The sequence below is a fragment of the Myotis lucifugus genome, unplaced genomic scaffold, assembly GCF_000147115.1.
Source record: "Myotis lucifugus unplaced genomic scaffold, Myoluc2.0 scaffold_58, whole genome shotgun sequence".
Lineage (NCBI taxonomy): Eukaryota > Metazoa > Chordata > Mammalia > Chiroptera > Vespertilionidae > Myotis > Myotis lucifugus.
Window position 1 is genome coordinate 4107787 of NW_005871106.1, and position 17894 is coordinate 4125680.

At 43.3% G+C, this 17894-nt stretch overlaps 1 pseudogene; it reads right to left on the bottom strand.

The window, feature by feature from the left end:
* LOC102437279 overlaps positions 1 to 13594 on the bottom strand; it is a 45450-nt pseudogene extending 31856 nt beyond the window's left edge.
* Positions 13595 to 17894: the final 4300 nt, after the last annotated feature.

Below are 17894 nucleotides of genomic sequence, written 5' to 3' on the forward strand. Positions count from 1 at the left end.
ATTTCTAAGAGTAGAATGATTTATAGACATTAATTTTTTTATTATAAGACTTTATTTTTTAGGCCAGTTTTAGGTTCACAGAAAACTTGAGAGGAAGGTATAGAGCTTTCCCATATACTAGTACTCCCTGCCCCCACACATGCACAACCACCCCATTATCAATATCCCTCAGCAGAGTGGTGTATTTGTTACAATTGATGAATCTACATTGACACATCATCACATGACCCAAAGTCTATTGTTGACATTAGGGTTCACTCTTAGTGGTGCACATTAAATGGGTTTGCTGTTGCTGAATATTCGTTATGCACTGACAACTTGTCAGACACAATCAGAGAAGGAGATACAAGCGGTTGTCAGCTCTGAAGTTGTCTGTCCTAAGTGGGGTAAAAGGCATATTTATTAGTAGAAACTCTCAGTTGCAAGTGACTACCTGATGAGTATCCATTTTATTTCCCTAATACTCTAATGACATGACGTGCCACCATTACATGAAATTAAAAATTAAGGAAAAAGGATTTTAAACCACTGTTTCTTTCCAGACAAATGAACAGAACTGGCAAAAAGGAAGAAAGAGAAAGAAAGAAAAAGAAAAGAAAGAAAGAAAGAAAGAAAGAAAGAAAGAAAGAAAGAAAGAAAGAAAGAAAGAGAAAGAAAAAGGGTGTTTGTGGTGGTAGTGGTGGTTACTGGCTCATGTAACCAAAACATTAACTAGAATAATAGTTTTCATTAGATCCAGAGGCTAGATCTCAATATTCTCCACCCTCCCCTCCTTATGGGGAAGGAATGAAATATATTTACCTATAATGTTCCATGTTTTTAAAAAATCAGCTCCTTGCCCCAGCCAGTTTGGCTCAGTGGATAGAACATCAGCCCCAGGACTGAAGGGTCTTGGGTTTGATTCCAGTCAAGTGCACGTATCTTGATTGCAGGCTTGATCCCTGGCCCAGGTCAGGGCACATGCGGGAGGCAACCAATCAATGTATCTCTTTCACATCGATGCTTCTCTGTCTCTCCCCCCCCCTTCCACGCTCTAAAAATCAATTGGATGGCGAGGAGCTCCTTGAGTCTGGTTTAACACAGCCAGCTTTTCATGAGCAACTACTGTGTCATGACTACAGGGCTTGGTGCTGTCCTCCTGCCCTCTAAAACTCCCAGGTAAACTTACATGCGGCCACAGCCAGGGTGCTAACATCCCTCAGACTCTTCAGGACAGCAGCCCCAACACTGTGCTCTTCAGACCATGGGTTTGGGTTCAGAAACGCTGATTCTTAGAAACTACAAAGGTTTCAGTGGCAGAAGTTGAGAAAATCGATGTGCAAGCACAGACAAGTGTGATTGCTGGGTGGAGAGAAGTCCTCCCAGAAGAGACAGCATCCCATCAGGCCTCCGAGACTTCTGACAGTCTAAGGAGAGGGCAGAACATGTTCTAAGCAGGGAACGGGGAAGGAAGGCATGTTAAGAGGGAACTGCTGGGTGGGTGTGCGTCAGGGTGGGACCTGGTGCTGGGAGAGCCATGGGAGACAAAGCCACAGAGGGAAATGGAGCCAGCTGGCCAGAGCCTTAAAGCCCGATCCTAGCTGGCAACAAGAAACTACTGGAGGTTTTGAACATAGGCATGACATGCAGTCTCTGGCAGTCTTTGGGAAGGGGATGAGACTGAAGACACGGAGACCATTTCATGGCAGAAGGGAGAGAGCTAAGGCCTGAATTAGAGTAGAGTGGGGGAGGGAGGGCAGGTTAGGGAGAAGGGTTTATTCTGAATGAGAATCAATGGGCCCTGGTGGATGCTTGGAATTTAGCAGGTGAGGGAGAGAGCTGTATTAATAGAAAAAAACTACCAACACATACTTACTGAGCACTTTTTCCTGCCAGTGTTCTGTAGGGAAGTTCCTTCCAGCTGATTGCAGATCCTGTTGCATTGGAAACCGTGGCTGATTTGGTCCATCCGTCCCTGGTGCTCAGGGGCACATGACCCACACAGCCCTTCCTGCTTCCGGCACGTAGTCCTCATCTCCACAGCAGAATTACCCATGGTGCTCGGGAAAAGAGAAGAATTGTCCTTAATTGGCTTTGAAGGGAGTCAAGGGAAGAGACTGCTGAGATGCTAGGATGGAAGGTCCTGAGGAAGAAGCTGTGCTGAGAGCGCTCCTATCCATGGATGGCGAGGCCAGTTCCAGGAGTGCCCGGGAGACCAAGTCTGTTCCAGGGACACCATCAGGAGGCGGCGCTGCTTGCCAGAAGGAAGCGCAAGGTCAGGGTGGCGGCAGCACACCACCTAAGGAGCACAGTCCCCTTGTTCCAGAATACTTCAGTGGTCATCTAGTTTTGTACCTCTGTGTCTTGGTGATGTCACTTGTGCCAGGGGGTAAGGTGATTGGCTTGGAGCAGTGCCATGAGGAACAGGAGAGAGGACATTGCCCTGGAGAAGGCACGCAGGGGCATCTGCATAGAGAACTTCTAGCACTTCATCCAGTTGGGCATCTTGATAGATTGAGGTCCTTCAGCAGTAGCTGCGGAGCTCCCATTTCCAAAACTCGGTCATCTCTTACTCTGCTGACTTCACATCTGGACTGAAGAATTGTGCACTAGATGCCAAACACATGTTCTTAACAGATTCTTCCCGAAGAATGTGATTTATTCTAGTATTTTAAACATCCAGTCCATCTCATCATCTGTTATTATATTTTTTGTCACATATATTTAAACACATTCCTTTAGTGGGTTTGAAATGCTTTTATTTTATTCCCTTACTAAATATTCATTTCAAGATGACAGCCAGATGGGCTTGAGGTAGGAAAAATAGTTTATCCTTGGAGCAAATTTATTATGGTGCCTTTTCTTATATGCTGTCATAAAGGCCAGTCTCTTACCAAACATTAATTTTATGACTTTATTTGTACAAACTCCAATTCACTTTTCTATCTCCTCATGGACTGACTGGTTTTATTTTCCTTTGCAGAAAAGAAATGCTGTATTATATTAGGCATGAATTTATAGCAGGCTTACAATTTAGCTTCCTGAAAGATCTCTTCCAGGAAGCAATGTTAGTAAAAACTGAATTTGGCTTCACTGCAGGACTAGACTATTAGTATTTTCAGTTGTGGAGTTTCCAGTGGAAGCCTTGCTTAGATCTGTTATGTCTTTGTTTATTAGCTGTATTCAAACTATGATACCAAGTACCTCCTGATCCTCATTCGACCAGCTCTCAATATCTCATACCCATGTCCCATCCTCATTCTGCTCCATCGGTGATGGGTGAATAGAAGTGACTGGTCAATGGCACCGCAGTTCCAAGAAGACCTCAGGGTGAGGGGTGTACACCCACCGGTGCTCGGCTGCTTTATGTGTATCACTGACTCCAGAAGCAGCTCGAGCAGGGCTGTGTGGATCTAAACTTGAATTTCATTTCTTTCTCCTAAACTAATCTTGCTGGACAGTTTCTGCAGCTTCAGACTTTTACATCATATGGGCTGCAATAATTTGGACTCAGAAAAATTAGCAATACTTATTATTTAAAATATGATGCTAGATTAATGACATTGACAGATAAAGCATACCATTGCATTTGAACCAGGCTTTTACATCTTGGGTTAAATTATTGGCATGGTATGAGAGGGGATCAAAGGGATTTCAGATTTGCAGTGCATATTTCTATACATTCTGGGGGAAATGTTTTGGGCTGAACAAAAATAGCTTCTTCATTTTTTAAGCTTAAAACAATTTGCATAACACTCTCACATCCCTGATCTTATTGGATCCTCACAACCGCTAGTGAGATCGGCCAGAAACCATTTTTCTCATAATCAAATGACTTGCCTGAGGCGTCAGACCTAGGAAGCCGCAGATGTGGTCATCAGGCCTCACTTTCCCATCCTGGAGACATTGGTCTCCCCACTCTGGTCTTCATTCTCCCCACACTGCTCACTGTATCCCGTCTAGAAACCTGGTGTTTTATTGTTTGTTTTTCTCAGTGGCTCAACCATCTCCCAAAAATCATGGATCTAGTCAATTGCACCAAAAGTCATTTTTTGTACATGAACATGTGTAGAAACCCCTTTATTTAGTTTTTTAATATACTTATATTGATTTCAGAGAGGAAGGGAGAGGGAGAGAGAGAGAAACATCAATGATGAGAGAGAATCATAGATCAGCTGCCTCCTGCACACCCCCTACTAGGGATAGAGCCAGCAACCTGGGCATGTGCCCATGACCAGAATTGAATTGAACCTGGGACCCTTCAGTCCGCAGGCTGACGCTCTATCACTGAGCCAAATCAGCTAGGGCTTATAGGAATCCTTTTAAAAAGAATAGGCTTTGCCAAAACCGGTTTGGCTCAGTGGATAGAGCGTCGGCCTGCGGACTGAGGGGTCCCGGGTTCGATTCCGGTCAAGGGCATGTGCTTGGGTTGCGGGCACATCCCCAGTGGGAGATGTGCAGGAGGCAGCTGATCGATGTTTCTCTCTCATCGATGTTTCTAGCTCTCTATCTCTCTCCCTTCCTCTCTGTAAAATATCAATAAAATATATTTTTTAAAAAAAAGAATAGGCTTCAACTTCAGTTTTCTGGAATCAATCAAATTTCATCAGATTCCCAACATTTCACTTTAGGGTAAGTCCTCCTCCCCAGTCACACTGAGGTAGAAATTGCAGCAGCTGACCTTGATCTCATTAAGTCCTTTTATGCTCAGGAAGACATAAGGGTCTGGCTCAGCCTGTATTCTTCAGGTGCAAGCCAGCTAAGAGAGAATTATTGCCTCTATTGTCCATAAAAATGACACATACAATTAAAGACCCTTCTGATAATTTTGAATTTTGAATTTTTTAATGAAAGCCTAAAAAGAGGAAGAGATGATGGGCCATCTGCTCATTGTGCTACACATGTTCATTCTTTTTATCACTTGCTTAAAGCCATTTTTCATTTAGAATTCTTGAGGCTTAAATGGCCATGTCAAGATACACCTAAAATCATAACCTTAGCTATGCACTGTCATTTTCATCCTCACAGAGAATTCACACTCTGATTACCTCATTTACTCCAGAAAGACATTTAACTAAGTGCTAAGACCTGAGTTTTTATCTGGTGTCTGCTCCTTCCTATCGTTCCCTGAGGCAAATCACTTACCCATCTCTGCAGGATGTCTTCCATTCCAGCCCACCAGCGGGTCCCGCCTGCTGTGCCCTGGGGGCTCAGCCGGCCTCTGAGGTCTGGCTTCTGATTAGTTTCAGCCAAGAAAGGGAGGTTGCCATAGGTCAGAGGCCAGGAGATGGAGGCGGGGCATGTGTTCCGGAACAAATGCTTGTGGTTGGCTGAGTCCTTCTACTAAGCGCCTATCAGGCATCACTCACACAAAGCTCCCTGCTCTGGGTTCTGCCTCCTTGGCAGCTGCAGACTGAAGCAGGGTTGCAGCTCCCAGATGTTGCTTCCCATCTACCCTTTATTGCCCTGGTCGGTTTGGTTCAGTGGATAGAGCCTTGGCCTGTGGACGGAAGGGTTCAGGGTTCAATTCCGGTCAAGGGCACGTATCTCTGTTACAGGCTCCTCCCCAGCAGGGCCCTGGTCAGGGTGAATGCAGGAGGCAACCAGTCGATGTGTTTCTCTCACATCAATATTGCTCTCTGTCTTTCTCTCTCTTCCACTCTCTCTAAAAATCAGTGGAAAGAATATCCTTGGGTGAGGATTTAAAAAAAAACGACAGTCCCTTTATTGTATGCTCCTCAAATTTCCCATTTTGAATGTGTCATTGGATTCCTCCTGGATTCATCCGATCCTCGATTTTCCTGTCTATACGATGGAGAACACAATAGCTCCCCTGACTGCCTCAAGAGTTAGTAGAGAATCAATTTTTCTTCACTTTTCTACATTTCCCAAAGGCTGTTATGATGGGACAGACTTTTGTTTTTTCCTTGATATGCTTGTTAAGCAGTGCTGTGATAATGTTGTCACGTGGCCACAGTGCTCTTCCTTCAATTAAAGCTAGATTTTATTTATTAAGCAGAAGAATGTATTTGTTCTAAACTCCTGGGTCACCAGACACAATGCTTGCTCCCATATTTCCCAGCCTTGGAATCGCACTTCTCCAACTGCCCTCTCTCTACGGTGCCTGGCAGGTAGTAACCACTCATAAATATTTGCCAAATGATTGGAGGAATGCACCGTTTGGCCTGCCAGCACTGAACTGAGAAATCTCCTGCCTGTTTACTTGTTCCTGACTCCTCCTCTGGTGGGAGGGGCACCTTCATCCACTTGGCTGCTCAGGGCCAAAACCCAGAGGCATCAGTCTCCACTCTCTTTCCCTCCCCACATCCAATCTATCAATCACCATGTCCACTTCCTCTATCTCTCACACGCCTTTTACTTTTTCTCAGTCCCCACTGTCATCCCCCTTGTTCAGACCACCCTCTTTCCCAGCCTGGCCAGCTGCAGCAGCCTCTCATCGTTACCCTTACCTCCAGCCCTGCTCCTTTCCACTGCGTCTCCACTCCCAGCTTCTCTGCTCTTGGAGCCTATGAGCAATGACCTGCACTGGGGGTTGGGGGGAGGGACAATGACCTACAAAACTTTTTGTGGTCTTTCTCTGAGTGAGAAGTGACTAAAATGTGTTTATAAGCTAAAATGTTAAAATTTCAAATGTGGGGCTGAAATCTGTACTATTTTGAAAAATCTGGAACATTGCCTGTTGTAACCTGGAGCAGACCAGGCAGGAACTTAAGTTTTTTGTGTGTTTTTTGTTTGTTTGTTTTGGAGAGAGAGAAAGAGGAAGAGAGAGAGAGAGAGAGAGAGAGAGAGAGAGAGAGACCATCAATGTGAGAGTGAAACTAATCAGCCTCCTGCAGTGCCCTTACTGGGGATTGATCGAGCCAGCAACCCAGGCATTTGCCCTGACCAGGAATCGAACTGGCAATCTCTTGGTGCACAGTATGGTGCCCAACCAACTGAGCAACACCAGCCAGGGCTAGAAGTTCTTTTAAAGCTTACGATGATTGAAGTGTAAGTCAGATGATCTCAATAAGAACTAAAAAGAAATCAGTCTGCTTTTCCCTTTCCAAATCACAGGGCATAACTTCCCCTTTGAAGCCATTAATAGTGGAATGAGTACGCTTGTTTTTCAGGGTGATTTCCGTAACTATTGAGTAGAAAGACTGGCTACTTTTATTTCGTGGAACTTATTTTGTAAATTTAGAGGTTACGTCTATGATACCTAATGGCTGGTTGATTAAGTTAATTCAGAAAAAAAAAATCAATTACTCTCATTTCATTTTTTTTAATGCTCACCAGAGGACATATTCATTGCTTTTTAGGGAGAAGGGAAGGGAGAGAGAGAAAGAGAAACATGGATATGAGAGAGAAACTTTGGGAGCCCTCGCTAGCTCAGAACGTGGTAGACTGCTGTGGAGGAGCTGGTCACATGCAGAAGTGAAGGCAGGCAGAGCACAGCCTGATCTGAGTGCGAGTACCAATGACGAGCCTTTTTATCTGAGTAACTCTGAGGAGAGGAGAAGGCCCTCTTACAGCACCTCCTGGTGTTGGGGCAGTGACCTTAACAACAGGTCTCCTAACAGGTCCAACACAACATTTTTCTTATGATAAAGAATAATATAAGGAATAAGTAAAAAAAAAAATTATGCAAAGAAAGTGAAACAAGATGAAGAGACCAGGGAAATTTTAAAAATCTGTTGCTTTTCAGAGGGATAAAACCATTTAGAAAGGCACCAAAATATGTGGAATAGATGCTAATGAACAGTACTGAGGGCAGGGGGTGATCTACTGCATTATATAATTTCCTTAGACTCAGGGAAAACTATATAGGTCGGCCAGAGTTGGGGGTGGGAGAGGAAGTGGCCGAGAGGGTGCGAAGGCAGGGAGAGTACCCGGCGACTGTGGAGTGGTTTGTGTTCTTGTGACCACAGAAGTGAGGTAAGCCAAGAGCAGACACAACTGGAGTTGGACCCAATGAAGCACAGTGAGTCAGAGTCTAAACTGAATCTGTTCCACCCCTGGTCTCTGGTTGCATATGAGACCCTCTCATGACGTTAATGAACTATAATGAGGTGAGCCACAGAAATCGGAGTAAACAATAATTACAGGCAGGGCTCTGCGGGTCCAGTCGCTCCACCAGGAGGAACATCTAGGGAGGAGTTTGGTGGTAATTTGTCCCTTAGGAGAAGGAAGAAGGGGAAGGCTTTGACATAATGAAATTGTGCTTGAGAGAGCTACTGGGTTCTGCTGGTCTGCTCTTTGCAGGCTGGTGAGCTACAGGGTTGCCAATGGACATGGCCCAACCTGGCCTCACCATCTCAGGGAGAGCCTAATCTGGGATAAGGCCAAAGTGCACACTCCTGGGGCCCTGGTGAAGTTGTCCTGGGTTCAGAGCAATGTGGGCACCCCCCTACCCCCCACAGAGGGCTGGGCCTAGCAGAAGGGAGATTTGGCCCCCAGACATTACCCTAAACCAGTGGTCGGCAAACTGTGGCTCACGAGCCACATGCTGCTCTTTGGCCCCTAAACAGTTGCAGCAGCTGCACATTATTTCACTGTTTTAAAAAGATTTTTTAACTAATTTTTAAAGAGAGAAAAAGGGAAAGGGAGAGAGAGAGAAACATCAATGTGACAGCAAAACATGCCTCCTGCATGCCCCTTATGGAGATCAAGCCCGAAACCTAGGCATGTGCCCTGAATGGGAATCAAACGGGCAACCTTTCAGTGCAAGGGATGATGCCCAACGAACTGAGCTACACCAGCAGGGCTATTTCACTTTTGAAATCACATCTTTTTTTCTTTCCAGTGATATGTATAGCCCAATGCACACGTCTTCTATTTGTAGCTCTCATTTGGCATTCCAGAAATTCTCTGAGCAGTGTGTTTTCCTACTATGATGTTTTCAATCAGGCATTCCAATTACTTTAAGAGTAGGTAAAACTGCTTGTCTCAAGCAGCAAAATCTTCTCATTGTTTTTCCTAAATTAGAAAACTATTTATACCTCATTTAAAGTGTAGTGGGAGATTCTACAAAGCAAAGCGATTTTCTGCTAAAATTTTTCCATTTTCTTTGAAATTTCTGACAGGTTGGGATAAGCACAATTTAAATTTATTCAGAGATCACATTTTAACATTAAGCAAGTTGAAAACATCTAAACAGATCTCTTAAATATTCCTCTCTTCTGTCAACATTTTCAACCTGGAATATCAACCATTTACGCTTGATTTTGTGTAACTGAAAGAGTCAAAGCACACTTAGCAATTATTGTGACCTGCATTTTGTTGTTGTTGTTAATCTTCACCTGAGGATATTTTTTCATTGGTTTTTAGAGAGAGTGGAAGGGAGGGGGAAAGACAGAGAGAAAGAGAAACATCGATGTGAGAGAGACACATCAATTGGTTGCCTCCCACATGCGCCCCAACCAGGGCCAGGCCCCGACCAGAGACGGGGATCGAGCCTGCAACCAAGATGCATCCCTTGACCCCTTGACCAGAATTGAACCCGGGACTCTTCAGTCTGAGGGCTGGAGCTCTATCCACTGATCCAAACCAGCTAGGGTGTGATCTGCATTATTTTTTATGCATAACAAAACCAGCATAGAGTGGTGAGGATTTCCTACACATCCACATTCGGTATCTGTTAGATGTTAAGAGCATTAATGGACAGCCTCATAATAGATAGGTAGAGGATGGTTTTGAAAGCATTCAAAAAATTATATTCCATCACACACACACACACACACACACACACACACACACACACACACACACACACTGGAAGATTATTCAGCCATAAAAGGAAATCCTATCATTTGTGACTTGAATGAAACTGGATTGCTAAGTGAAACAAGCCAGACAAAGACAAATACTGCATGCTATCACTTATCTGTGGAATCTTTTTTAAAAATCACACTCTAGAAACAGAATAAAATAGATTGCTAGGAACCGGGGTGAGGGATAAGGAGGGAGAAATAGGGAGACATTGGTAAAAGATACAAACTTTCAATTATAAAGGAATAAGGTCTGAGGATCTAATGTAAAACATGGTCACTACAGTTGACAATACTGTATTTTATAATTGATATTTACTGAGAGTAGAACTTAAGTATTCTTACCAAAACAATAGGTAAATATGTGAGGTAATAAATGTGTTAATTCAATGTTGGGAATCCTTTCATAATGTACACATATATCAAATCATCGCATTGCACACTTTAAATATCCTACAGTTTTGTCACCAAGTCAGAAACATCTGGGCCCTCATGAGTACCACTTATCCAATCCTCACTGCAACTCAGCACCTCACAGCATGACTGGCACAGAACAGCTGATCAAAAAGTAGTTGTTAAATTGCTTAATAATGCTGTGAGGTAAGTGGTGCTTTTATTACCACCAATTTATGGACAAGAACTCTGGGATTCAAAGAGATTAAGCTACACGTCAAAGTCACCCAGTAGTGGAGCCACTGTTCTGGCGCCCAGATCCAACTCTGCCTTTCTAAGATCCCCAAAGCCTTCCATTTCCCTTATACAGTAACTGTCACAGGGATTCTGTAAGGATGTAAATCAGATCAGGTTATTCCCCTGCCTTAATCTGCCAAGGCTTCCATTTCCAAGGGCCATAAATCAAATGAAAAGTTCTCCCCCTGAGGAGGAGGCCCTGCAGGTGATATGCAGGTTTCCGGTTTCCTCCCAGCTCCAGACCCTGACCATCCCCATCACTGCCTGGTTCCACCCTTCAGCTCCACCCAGCAGTGGCCTCTGCACTCCCTGCACTCCGCCTGCAGCGCTCCCCAGTCCACGTGGCTCAGGCCTCCACCTAGTTCAGGATTCTCTTCATACCTCACCTCCTCAGAGAGGCCTTCCCTGCCCAGTTTATCTAAAGAGGCATCACAAACACTCTCTATCCCCTCATTCTGCATTATGCATCCAAAATTATGCTATATACTCACTTGTTTAATGGGTATTTCCCCCTCATAATAGAAGTACCGTAAGTTCTGATACTTTTCATATTTTGATCACTGCATCCCCAGAGCCTAATATTCAGTAAATATTTGCTGAATGGATGAATGAATGAATGAATGAATGACAAGCATACTCATCCCACTATTAATGACTTCAGAATGACAAATTATGCCCTGTGATTTAGAAAGGGAAAAGCAGACTGATTTCTTTTTAGTTCTTATCAAGACCATCTGGACTTACTCTTAAATCAGCATATGATTTAAAAGAATTTCTAGCCCTGGCCAGTGTAGCTCAGTTAGTTGGGTGTCATACTGTGCACCAAAAGGTTGCCAATTCGGTTCCTGATCAGGGCACATGCCTGGATTGCTGGCTTGATCAATCCCCAGTCTGGTCAGTGCAGGAGGCAGCCGATTGATATTTCACTCTCACGTTGATCTTTCTTTCTCTTTCTCTCTCCCTCTCCCTTCTCTCTCTTAAAAAAAATCTTAAAGAAAACAACAAAGAATTTTTATGACAGGCCACTCAAATTTGCTCACCAGAAAACTATAACTTTAAAAAAAATTTAATAGACACTAAATGTTTACTTCTTTTTTACTATAAATGTGCTGTCATTCTATTTTTTTGCCTTTAAAATCTTTATTGTTGAAAATATTACATATGCACCCCCCCCATTGACCTCTTCTAGGCCACCATGGGCCTTTCTAGAATCACTAGATTCCATTAGCTCTCGCTTAGAGGCTCAGTGGCAAGTTCTAGACCAGTGATGGCGAACCTTTTGAGCTTGGCGTATCAGCATTTTGAAAAACCCTAACTTAACTCTGGTGCCGTGTCACATATAGAAATTTTTTGATATTTGCAACCATAGTAAAACAAAGATTTATATTTTTGATATTTATTTTATATATTTAAATGCCATTTAACAAAGAAAAATCAACCAAAAAAATGAGTTTGTGTGTCACCTCTGACACGCGTGTCATAGGTTCGCCATCACTGTTCTAGACCTTCTCTTGGGGTAAAGAAGGATCCCTGTCAGCCTTTAGGGCAAAGCAGTTAGAAGAGACAAGATATGCATGAAGTAGAGGAAATAAGAAAGTGCCCTGCTCTTCTGGACTCCTGGGATGGCAGGGGGAAGCGAAAGAGGGACACAGAAAAGGAGGAGAAGGCGGGCATTGGGTTCTCCCGCCTTATTCTCCTCACCACCTCTTCTTGGAAAGCAAGCCTCGGTGAGGGGACAGTTTTAGGACGTGCAGGAATGCATAGGTAACTCAAGTACAGGGAGGTATCTGCCTACTTCCTCTCTACAAACGTTTGTCCATGTTCTATGTACAAATCTGGAAGGAAATACCAACCCCCCTCCCCCCTCCGGCTTCTCCTTCACCATCTGCTAATCGCCGGAGAGAAAAGTCAAGTTCCTCCTCAGAGTTCTCCTTTGACAAGGAAAGTACCCAGAAAAATCCGTGTGACTGAACCCACAAGGTAACAAAGAGTACACTTGTTCAAGCTGTGCTCTGCAGAAGGACACCAAATCCAAGGGGAGCGCTGTTCACTCGAGAGACATCTTGACTATGATGGGTTTGGGGGGTAGTATTACATTTTTGGACACTTCATAGATGGGCAACTTATGTTATTATGATTACAGTTTTCCAGGAGATGGCAGTAATGTGTCTTGTTTTAACAAAGACAGTGTATGTTGATAATTTTTGATGAGTAGAAGAAAAGTGGCTTATTCCACAAGTGTAGAATATGTATGATTCTTCACTAACTAATGAAGAATTAGTCAATAATCAAACACCTGTTGATCTAACCCATCTAAATAAATCTGTGCTTTAAACAAGAAGCTGTCTTTCAGTCTAATGTACTAATCTGTGAATATCTTCAAGATTTTATAAATCCCCTATTGGGATTAGTGCACAGACTGAATATTTTAAAAATATTTTTATTCATTTTTAGAGAGAGGGGAAGAAAAAGGGAGAAAGAGAATTATTTAATATACATATATAAACATTCTCTTCTTTCTGAAATCTCACCAAGACAATAATAAAGGATTGGATATTGTTTTGCTTTATTTTATTTCCATTTCGCTGAAAACATATTTTTAGCCTTTTGGAGAGAAACAGAAATGTATTTGCCAGGAAGGATGAGTCCACCCTCCTTCTGCTAGAACCAGCACATGGCCTCCTCTTTGCTGATTCTGTTTGGCCCCAATGCAGCCTGCCCTGCATTTCTTGTCTGTGAGGCTGAAACCTGGCCTACCCAGCACCACACAGAAGTCCAGGTTCTGGATACCAATGCTTGGCTCATATTTGATGCCCAAATGTGTATTCCTAGATCCCCAAACCTAAATTTCCAGTGTCTGAGAAGTTATTTTTTAGTAACTCGTACTCTCATACCTTTAGACTTTTCTCCAGGATTTTTTCACCTCAGCCCCACAAACTATTCAGTGGACAAAAATCTTTTCATTTCTCCAGATGCCAAAGGATCTGTCGGTGTATCTGGCCTTGGAGAACACGGGGGTGGGGCCTGTGAGCTGCTCCAGGACCTTGGCTCCTGGTCAGCCTGTCTCCACTCTCACCCACACAGTTGCTGAGGCAGAGCTTTCTGAAGTGAAGCTCCTGAATGGTTCTCTCCTTCTCACCTTGATCCCTGGCCATGATGAGAAGCAGGAAGACAGGGTGTTGTGTGTGTGTGTGTGTGTGTGTGTGTTTAAAGCTAAAGGATGAAAAGAGAGACAACAACAAACTTTGGATGTTAGAAGCAGATGGAAGAGTGATAAATGACTCAGTAAACCCAAGGAAATTGAATCTTAAGCCAGCAACAGAGAAAGCTGAGAAGCAAGCTGACATACAGTCATCCCTCCATATTAGTGGGGGATTACTTCCAGGGCAACCCTCCCCCGACACACACAAATAAAAATCCACATGCTCAAGTCCCCTATATAAAATGGCATGTATTAGCATATAACCTATGCACATCCTCCCATATACTCTATTTATTTGTTTATTTATTTATTTAAACGTTTCTTAAAAATATATTCATATTGATTTCAGAAAGGAACAGAGAGGGAAAGAGAAATAGAAACTTCAATGATGAGAAAGAATCATTGACCGGCTGCCTCCAGCACACCCCACACTAGGAATCGAGCCCGCAACCAGGGCATGTGGCCTGACTGGGAATCGAACTCAACCACTGAGCCACGCCGGCCGGCCCTCCCATATACTTTAAATCATTTCTAGATTATTTATAATACCTCATATAATGTAAATGCTATGCAAATAGTTGTTATATTGTATTGTTTAGGGAATAATGGCAAGAAAAACCAAATCTGTTCCATACAGAAGTACAGACACAACCACTGTAGGCCAGTCTTCATAGTACATGTCAGCAACAGTGTAGCATCATTGTTTCAAATACTTTTATCCATGATTGATTAAATCCACTGATGCAGGCCCCATGGATATGGAGAGCCGACTGTAGCCTGAGGAATCTCCAAAGGACTCAGGAATTGCAGCATATGTGAAGGATAAATGAGAACTGGTTGTATGTTTAATTAAAAAACTGCCAACCCCCTTCCTAATTCTGTGCAATAGATACTCCCCCTCACCCACACCAACAGGAGACAGATTTATTCTCTAGCAGGTAAAGCAGAGAGTCTCTGGAACAGAATAAAGTGCCCAGAAACAGAGATGTGTGTATTTGAATTTATGAAGGAGAAGGCATTGCAGTTTTAGTCTGACATGGTGTGTCGTGGTATTTTATTGTGGTTTTAATTTGCATTTTACTGATTATCGGGGAGGTTGAGCACTTTTCATAAGATCATGGCATTTGGAATACCTCTTCTGTAAAATGTTTGTTCATGCCTTTTGCCCGTTTTCTAGTGGGTATTCCTTTCCTTATTGATATCCTGGATGGAGAAATTCTTCATTTTAAATGTCAATGTATCGATATTTTTCTGTATGCACAGAGCTTTTTGTGTTTTGTATAAGAAATCTTTCCTTTCTGCGATAATGAAGATTTTCTCCCAAACACACTTGTAAAAGCCATTTGTAATTTGTCTTTTCATTTAAGTTTAAAATCCACCTGGAATTTATTTTGATGGATGGTCTGAGGTGGAGATCTGTTTCATGGTATGGCCATATAAATGCCCAGTTGTCTTAGGTCTGCTTTTTTACTAGTAAAACACAGTCCTTCTCTCACTGTCCTATGGCGAACGTCTGTCACAAATCAAATGTCCATGTGTAGGCTCCTGGGGTTGTTTTCCTGTCCCGTTCAGTTACTATCCCTGTACCAGTTTTATTTTATATAATAATTTGGAGTTCGTGCAGGTCTTGACTAGTAATGTTAATGAACTCCAGTTTCCCTGCATAGTTTGGATTCATTAAGTTTCTCTGACAGCCCCCCACTCTCCCCTTGGCCCTTTCAAGCCCAGGATCCTAATCCTGGTCCAGTTACATGAATTGCAAACCTTGTAAACTAATGTGGTCAGATACCTGTACCTCTGACGGCTTCTCTACTCCAGGGAGCCATGAAGACTAGTACCTGCAGATCTGCCCACCGGGGAGATGCCTTTCACCACAGTCCCAGAGGCCACTCCTAAGCAGGGCTGTTGTGTAGCACCAATCCATTTATGAATAGCACCAAATGATCATGATAAACCATCCTATAAAATAAAGAGGTAATATGCAAATTGACCATCACTCCAACACACAAGATGGCCGCCCCCATGTGGTCAAAGATGGCCGGCAGGGGAGGGCAGTTGGGGGTGACCAGGCCGGCAGGGGAGGGCAGTGGGGGGGAACCAGGCTGGCAGGAGAGCAGTTAGGTGTCGATCAGGCTGGCAGGGGAGTGGTTAGGGGGTGATCAGGCTGGCAGGCAGAAGCAGTTAGGGGCAATCAGGCAGGCAGGCAGGCAAGCAGTTGGGAGCCAACAGTCCTGGATTGTGAGAGGGGCCCCAGATTGGAGAAGGTGCAGGCTGAGCTGAGGGACATCCCCCCCCCCCCGCATGAATTCCGTGCACTGGGCCTCTAGTCAGTAAATAAAATCTGATTTTTTTCCCTCCTCCACCAGCTAGTGATAGGAACCCTTCCTCCCATCCCAACCCCACTAAGCCACACATTTGAGTTGGGGCAGAGGCATTGTTGTCACAGAGATTGTTACCATGAGATTTGGGGCCACCTTATTAAATATATGGGTCTTCTAAGCCTGTGTGGGCTGATCCTGAATGCAGCATTACCTTCTTTGCTTATAATGTGGTCGGTCTGATAATACCAGCTCATGATGGTCAGCTCTGGTCACATGGGCACTGATGCCTCTGGTTCAGAAGTCTGTCTCTAACAGGGCCTGGCAGCACACCAGGAGTATTTCAAATGGCAAGTATCTCGCCACCAACTGAATGCAGAAGCACATATGAGACTCCACTGTGTAAGTGTAAATGACATCGCTCTTATCACTAACTTTTGTTTTGTTTTGGAAAATTATTTTTATAAATGTATATTATATATGCTAATATGCAGTGGATTTAATTAAATATTTTAAGGTAGACATTTAATTTAATTTAAAATATATAAATTTCTAATAGGTAACTATTAATAGATATAAACAAAATCAAAGAGCTCAGAAATTTTTCTTTTTATTTTTTTAGAGAGAGAGAGGAAGGGAGAGGGAGAGAGAAAGAAAAACATTGATCTACTGCCTCCTGCACACCCCTTGCCGGGGATTGAGCCCGAAACCCGGCATGTGTCCTGACCATGAATTAAATCAACTTTTTGGTGCACAAGATGATACACAACCAACTGAGCCACACCAGCCAGGGCTAGAGCTCAGAAATATTTTAAAAGTACATTAAAGTCCTGAGAATAAAGTATTTGAACACTGCTATTCTAAATAACTGCTATTATTGTTGAATTTCATAACATTTGTATTAAATTGGCACCTCTTTAATAAATAAATATTTTTTTAAAACTAAAAAAGCAAATGGCGAGTATTTCTTTGCTGCAGAATGCCATTACTTCAGAACTTCAAGGACTTCCCACACAGCCTCCTCACTCACCATGGGTACCTCTACTAGAAGTGTCATCAGCTCTGTTGGGTAAAGTGGCCTGATGGCAGGGTAGCCTGGACCTGCTCAGAGCCCTCTCGTGCTCTGATACCCACTTAAAACCGGTAACCTTCTGAGTCACCCAATGAGGGGGTCAGAGCAGTATTGCCAAGTGAATGTGCTATGTCTCCAGAATCCGTCTCACCAAGTGCCTTGTCTTTATGTTTTGTTTCTTTAAAGGTTGGTTTAGGATGCAAGATGCAACCACTTCCCCTTTTCCTTAGAAGGGGTTCCCCTTTTTCCCCAAACCACTAGATCCCTAAATCTTTACCAAAGTGGCAGATTCTTGCAACTTTATGCCATTTATCTCTCACCCATGGCCACACTTGCATTTTACTAGGGCACCTAGAATTCTGGCCACTTTACTAGTATACTCATCAGGTCTAATTTGCATAATATTATCAATAGTGTGGGCCAGCATGGTGGTTTGGGGAATGTCAAGATAATCAATGTTCCTATGGATTATATTATAGCAAAGAATAGGAGCGCTCAAGAAAGTACTGGTATACCTCTATAAAAGTAAGTTGCATTTTATTCTTCTTATCGATGGCCATTGAGAGAAATTCGATTTTCCAGGTCAATAGCTGCATGCCGAGTGCCAAAAGAGGAGCTAATCTGCTTCTGTAAAGGCATCTATGTATTTACTTATTTATCTATCACAGCCATTGCAATTTGCTGCCATTTGTGTAATTTTCAGTCACCCACTGGCCTCTGCCATGATATATCTGGCTTGTGTAGGAACCAAACAGAGAATTGAACAAAATATGATGGGGCCCAACCCTGTACATCTTTTGTCCTTGACGACAGTGCTAGTGGCTGTAATATCTCCCAAGATGTGGTGTTGCCTCTGGCTTACT